Source organism: Phalangium opilio, unplaced genomic scaffold, assembly GCF_054372755.1.
Source record: "Phalangium opilio isolate 3A_F unplaced genomic scaffold, DU_Popi_V2 ptg000209l_1, whole genome shotgun sequence".
Taxonomy (NCBI): Eukaryota; Metazoa; Arthropoda; class Arachnida; order Opiliones; family Phalangiidae; genus Phalangium; species Phalangium opilio.
The window spans coordinates 21,827,955-21,834,730 of record NW_028324217.1 but is presented as its reverse complement, the minus strand read 5'-3'; the positions used below and the strand labels follow the sequence as shown (position 1 = coordinate 21,834,730).

The window sequence follows — 6,776 nt, the reverse complement described above, 5'->3', positions numbered from 1 at the left end:
CACTCTCTGGTAATGAAGGAAATCGGAAGCGCGCGCCCACTTTCCCTCGCGGAGTGAGATTTTCAAATTCCCGTGATTTCACTCTCAGTTTGTGAGTGAGAGTGAGAAGGGTCAGTTAATAGAATTATCATTCATAGAGTGAGAGTGACAAGCATTTCAGAAGTTCGCGAATTTGCCCACCATTGTTTTGAAAACGACGCTAATCCTCGCGCTAATCACTAATCTGCCGTGTTTTACAAGACCAAGGCTTAGCTCGCCTTAAATGTTTTTATTACTAATAAATGTATAAAAAAATACTCTTACCTTCAGAAAACGGTGGTATTTCCTCGAAAGTAAGTAGAAATACAAGTTCCAAGTGCTTTTTAAAAGATTTTACAGGTGTAAAATTTATAAAATACGTTTTTCCGCTCTTAGCTCGTATAAAATGGAGTAATGGCATCTCCGAGGTTTTGACTTATTATTCCCTATAGGGAGTTAACATAGAGTGCCACTACTCTAAGCTCATCCTTATTAATAACTCCTTCGCTCGTCGATAGGGGGGCGCCACCAGTCTTTCACCCCATCACACATGCGAAGGGGCGAATGCCCTAAAACCGTCACAAAAATGACTCTCAACTGTTCCTCTTGTATCTCTATGGTAGCGCTACCGGCGATTCGAGTTCCGGGGCGCGGCCCTGCTGGCCTGGTTAGAAAAGGCGGGAAATTCCATAACTGCAACTGTTGTAGCCTAGGGCGAATCGCACGGCGGTCGGTGGCAGTTGCGAAACACACGCGAAGTAACCCGCACTCCGACACTCGCGGCTTGGACTTGGTTCATTTAACATGCGGGTTAAAGTCTCCTACGCTGATGGCTCGGTGTCGGGCAAGATTTTTAACATTAATTCGAGTGATTTTTCTAAAACAAAAACGGTTGAAACGTTCAGGAACGATATATCACAAACTATAGATATTCCTATAAATAGGTTTGTTTTAATCTTTCAAGGGAAAGTGGTAAGTTGCGCTTTTTCCGTTGTTGTCCTAGTATTCATCTACCTTTTTTTTATTAATTAAATTAAATTAATATGAATCAAAACAGCTTACCGATAAGCACACCGATGAATGTGGTACCATCGAAGACGCCTTTCTGTATCATTATGGGATTGAAGAAAGGCATACGTTGCAAGTTTTCGTAAAGGTTAATGTCGATGCTGAAGTCAAACGTAAAAAGGGAAGTAGTTCTGTAACTGGAACTGACAATGAAACCGCCATTAATGAAGAAGCCACTACAAACGACATTGTACGTAACGTTACAACTTTTTACATTTTGGGCAGTAATGGAACCAACCACGTATCATAACTGAAATTTAATCATACTTAGTTCATGAAGGGGCAATATGTAACAACATTGCATTTAGACAAGTTGCAGTTGCCAAAATTAATTGAGTATTTTCTAGAAGCGCCCCAATTCTTGACGTAACATTATTTGTTGTAATTAGTCATGGGGTTTAATGTTAGGAATACCATTTCTAAGATTTTGTTGCGTTTCTCACAAAGATGGCATCAAGTACGCTGGGGGAAATTGCGTGGGTCTTAAACTAATTGTTTGGACCAGTTTTTAAAAAAGTGGAGGTTACTGGTCCTGGGGGACCCAGTTTATTAATTGCAAATCTGTAGGAAAACTAAGGGGGGAACTAGATCAAAATTTTTCATCCCAAGAACTAGTTTAAAAAATATTCTTAATTCCCAGACTGGCATCAATTCTTAAAGATACCATATAGAGTAGATTGTAAGCAGCGCCCCCTTTACTGAATTTTATATCACAAGGGAATAAGAGAGAAGGGAGACATTAGAGCCTGGTTTGGTAACGAGAGTCCGACCAACCTCAAGAGAACCGCGAAAACTTTGCGCAAGTACACAGCTTTTAACCAATTTACTGCAAAAATAGTTCGTTAAGTTCTCCGCGTTATCGGCCCATTTGTCTGCTAGATTTTATTTCTCCAAAGGCTTAGGTCTGTCGATGTTTCGTTCTTGTGTAATTATAACTTGAAGTATGTATTTTATTGAAACTAATTTATATTTTTTAATATTAATTCAAAATAATTCGTTTTCATCTATTTATTACCTTCAAATTATCTGATTTTGGTATGTTTTCATTTCCCGTGCATCTAAATTAATTGCGCAGCTTGATTTCGTTTATCAACATGAAATTCGGCCATTTTTATCTCCTTCAGCTAGTGTAAAGTTGTAAACAAAACTACTTTTTATTCGTCAACCGAGACGTCACCTTCTTATGTGACGTCACAGCTAAGACAGAAGTTAGATAGCCAATCAGTGAAGGGTAGTTGATTTGAGGTTAGTAAGACTGTTGTTACGAGTGTAAAGCATTATGGAGATATAAAGTGTGTCCCTTCTCTCTTATTCCCTTCTGTTTATATTATTTGTTGTTGTAAATAGTCATGGGCTTAAAGCAAAGCGCGGGCCACGTGCTTCCCCTACAACAAGTTGACTTTCCTTGTCGCGTTTCAGTACATTTTGCGCTCAAAGATGGCATCAAGTCTCTAACACATCTTTATTTATTTTTTTGCTTTGAAGGAAGAGATTAGTAACTCGCCAACTCTTGAACCAGCAACCAGTCTGTACTTTAATGTTGTAGAGCTCGTTGATGCAAAAAACTTCCAGGAGTTTAAAGGGGCTTGGGTGGAGGCCAAAATTGTCAGAATTGCTCGACAAGCCGAGGAAGCCCATCAACCTTCAACCTCAAACAGTACAGGAGACTCACTGATTTACTCCGTTGAGTTTGAACTGGAGTGAGTATATTCAGAAGCTATATGGAGTTGCCAGAGAGGTGTGGCTTAAAATGGCTCCTCCCCTTTCCACCAAAATGGCGGCAAGCTTCTCAGAGTGAAAGGCTAGTGGGGGGAGGCTTCTGAGTGGCACAGTGAGGGTCTGACGCTTACTGGGGGAAATTTTGACCCCTTTGCCTACTCCTAATTCATGGCCATTTCTCGAAATTAGTGCCAACCCCCTTTTTTGGTTTGGTTTGGTTTTGTTTCTAGCAAAACTAAGGCTGATCTCCCGTTAAGAAGTATTCGCCCAAGAGCGCGACGAAAGGTGCCATTTGACAAAGTGACGCCTGGATCTAAGATTATGGTGAATTATAACGATGACGCTCCAACTAAAATTGGATATTATTACGATATGATCGTCAACCGTAAAAGCGCAAGGAAACTGAAATTTGTCGTTGGAACCGTCTTGCTTGGGTATTTTATTTTTTTCTCGTTTATCATAATTATTGGCAGGTTTGCTTTTAATCAGGGAACACCCAATTTCTTGTCAACCCCAGTTTCCCCGATATTTTCTCTAAAATTCCTAGTTTCATATTTTAAACTAATTGCGCGTTTAAGCTGAATTTCAAAGGCTCAGTATGAATTTTGTAATTATAGCTAAGAGTTAATTAGCACCTGCTGATTGAGCTAATTAATTTAGTCCACCGTTAACGCACGCGCTAGAGTAAAAGAGGATGTTAAAGTTTTTAATTTCACTTATTTCACTTATTTCTCATCTTAATCGCTTCTTAAACTCCTAAAATTAATGGTTTGATCCTTTCATTCTCGACGAAGTACCATAAAATCCTATCTTTCCTTGAAAGAAAAAAAAAACTATTTTTTTCTATGAAATTTTTGAGAGTCAAATCAAAAGAAAAGTGGATTCAAGGACTTAACAATACTTAATTTATGTTAAGACTCGAAAAAAGATTTAAAAACGTTTCAGTTCCTTCAATCGTATTTTTATTTCCCAACAGAGTTGACGACACTGCGCTACAGGACTGCAAAATTCATTTAGTGGATGAACTGTATATTATAGAAGAAAATGTCCTCTTGGCAGATAGAGACGCCGCCTTAAATGAACTGATGCTCAAGGGCTCTAGTCTAAAAAGTACAATTTGTTTGTTTGTCAGCCAATTTTAGTATATCGCTTAAATTGTTCACTGTTATCCTTCCTTCCTATAGGACTTAAAAAACCCGAATGTGACTATTGCGACGATAAACCGTTTGTTAAGTGCCGCGAATATTCGTGTTCACTGTGTGGTGGTAAAGAAGCACCTGACCAACAAATCCAGTGCGATCGCTGTTTGAAATTCTTTCACCTCTGGTGTTTGAAACCGAAACTGGATTCGGTACCCGAGGACGATTATTACTGCCGAGATTGCAAAATTGTCAGACCCGGACAAGAAGTGAAAAATAAAAAAAAATTCGAGAGTGTCCATCGGACCATCCACTAAAAATTGGGGCAAAGGCATGGCTTGCGCCGGAAGAACTAAAGAATGCACGATTGTGCCAATGGATCATTTTGGACCCATACCGGGAATAGTAGTAGGAATGTCCTGGCAGTACAGGAATCTAGCCGCTGGATCTGGCGTTCATCGCCTACCAGTTGGTGGAATACATGGACGGGAAGAGGACGACGCATTCTCGATAGTGCTTTCTGGAGGCTATGAAGACGATCTTGTTAGTATTCGTAGAGTCATGATTTTCGATGTACGCTCGATCTATCTTGGAAAAAGTGATGCTAAGATCTGGCTTGTCGAAAAAAATAGGACGCCTGATGGAGTCGCTTAATTCCTAGCTATGGGGCATAGGGGCTAGCCACCACCCCTCCATACAATGTAAACAAGCCACAGGCTTAGTGTGTAAATACCTTCATAGAGAAAGCCTAGATTATTATTATTATTATTAAAACCCACCTTTAGCGTAGTGAGGAGTATTGCTGCAATGTTCACAAAAGGGCTACTGGTGATTTAAGTCGCTATTTTCTCCCGCATACAGTCCTTTCTACGGGATATCACTTCCTCTAGTGAATAAAATGCTCAGCTTGAACTTCAATTATGTGGTTGTTGTTGCGTGTGGGAAACGCCTATGTGATAGAAGCGCAACATTTTTGGCCCACATTATCACGGAACGATAGCAATGAACGGATTCGTTTCTTTTTAGGATGAAGGAGACACATTCTACTACACCGGCAGTGGAGGCCGAAGTTTAAAGGGCAATAAGAGAACGGCGAAGCAATCTTGCGATCAAGTTCTACCAGAGATAACAAGTAAGTAGTTTTCGACAAGTATAGAGCTATTTCAATTCGGGGGAAAGAGCTTTTGAGGCGGGGTTTCGCCAGTCCCCGCCTAGGAGCCATATTGTGCGGGAAATTTAGCATAGAGTTCTTCAGCGGCCCGCACGGAGGGAGGGTGAAAAGCGGCTCCGTTTATTGGCAGGCCCAACTGTGACGTTTCCCCCCTTCAACTGAAATAGCTCTATACGGTTTTGGGGATCTACCAAAAAGAAAATATGGAAACTGAACCTCATTCGAGTTTCGTTTTGTTATTTGAAAATCGAGACGGGAAAATAAATTAGGCATACAAGCAATTATGACATCATAAATATGTTGTCACCATCCGGTTTAAAGATCTGTAGTTCGCGCTGGCGTTAAACCCGGGTGAACTGTTATTATTGCTACTTTTTTTGATGTCATAACAGTGTCGTTAACATCAAGATAACACCAAAATTTTTTATAATGCTAGAGACTTAATTTAGAGCTAGTTCGTGAACGACAAGCGAGAATTGACTTCACTCGGTTTTGCAGTCCATCTTCCTATTTACACTTCCTTCTACACTAAGCCTTTGACAGCGCCTCACCAGGCGTCGCTTTAGTCTTTACGAGAATCTATGACGGTCCACGTAAATGAATCAATGTTGATTTTTTTTAACCGATTATTTAAACCCAGTCAATCTGATTTGGACTGATTTATTTATCTTTTTAACCGCCTTAAATAAAATGAACCTCGAACCGATTAAACAGTAAAATTGTGATATCAGTCATCGGTATACATCACTATTTCATAGTGTATATAAAATGTATTATTTTTATATTCTATCTTGAGAAACTAATTTCAAATTTAATGACAGATTTACACGCTATTAGCACTTTATGGTTAACATTAGTTGATAGTCGCGATCATTTAAATAATCCCAAAATATTTAATTTACTTTTCTAGAGCGTTAGCCAAAAATTGCGCAGCGCCGTTTAATGATAAGGAGGGAGCCGAAGCCAAAGACTGGCGGAGAGGGAAACCCATTAGGGTTTTAAGAGGTTTCAAAGGTTGTAAACACTCAAAATACTGTCCTGAAAAAGGTTATCGATACGATGGTATTTACAAGGTGAAGAAATAACATAAAGACTGAACCTATTTAGTGTTCAGGTGTAGCTAACTAAAGTTAAAATTGTAGGTTGTTAAATACTGGCCCCAGAAAGGCCGTTCCGGATTCATAGTTTGGCGCTACCTTCTCCAAAGGGACGATCCAACACCAGCCCCATGGACTGAAGAAGGGAAAAAAATAATCGAAGACCTCGGAATTAAAATGCAGGTAAATTAATTTGGAAGCAACGAAATATTTTTGTTTCAATATTAATAGTACTAATTTTTTAGCAAAGAGTTTAATTAATATTTCCTCTGTAGATGTTAAATGAATCTGAATCTTCACAAACTAACGAAGAAAGTGAGGAAAAACCTTCTAGTAAGAATCGGAAAAGGAAGAGATCTCCTCAAGACTCTGTTGCTCCCGAACCAAAGAAAAACAAACCGGTTCCTTACGTTCCACCCAAAAAAGTAGCGGCCATGATGTCGGTGGATAGTATCAATGAAAAGATTTGGGAAGAATGCAGTTCGTTTTACGAGAAAGGCGAATTGGTAAGTTTATGTTTTATTACAAGTTGATCACACATCCCCTTCCGTTCTTTAATGAACT

General features: G+C 39.4%; 1 pseudogene across 1 annotated transcript; it reads left to right on the top strand.

Moving 5' to 3' along the window:
• Nucleotides 1–215: 215 nt before the first annotated feature.
• On the top strand, nt 216–6,388 carry LOC149621262 (E3 ubiquitin-protein ligase UHRF1-like; annotated as a pseudogene). Its single transcript, XR_016375169.1, has 10 exons — nt 216–332; nt 415–990; nt 1,076–1,276; nt 2,572–2,786; nt 3,036–3,239; nt 3,782–3,915; nt 3,990–4,487; nt 4,971–5,076; nt 6,026–6,188; nt 6,258–6,388. The product of XR_016375169.1 is annotated as an E3 ubiquitin-protein ligase UHRF1-like (transcript).
• The last annotated feature ends 388 nt before the right edge of the window (nt 6,389–6,776 follow it).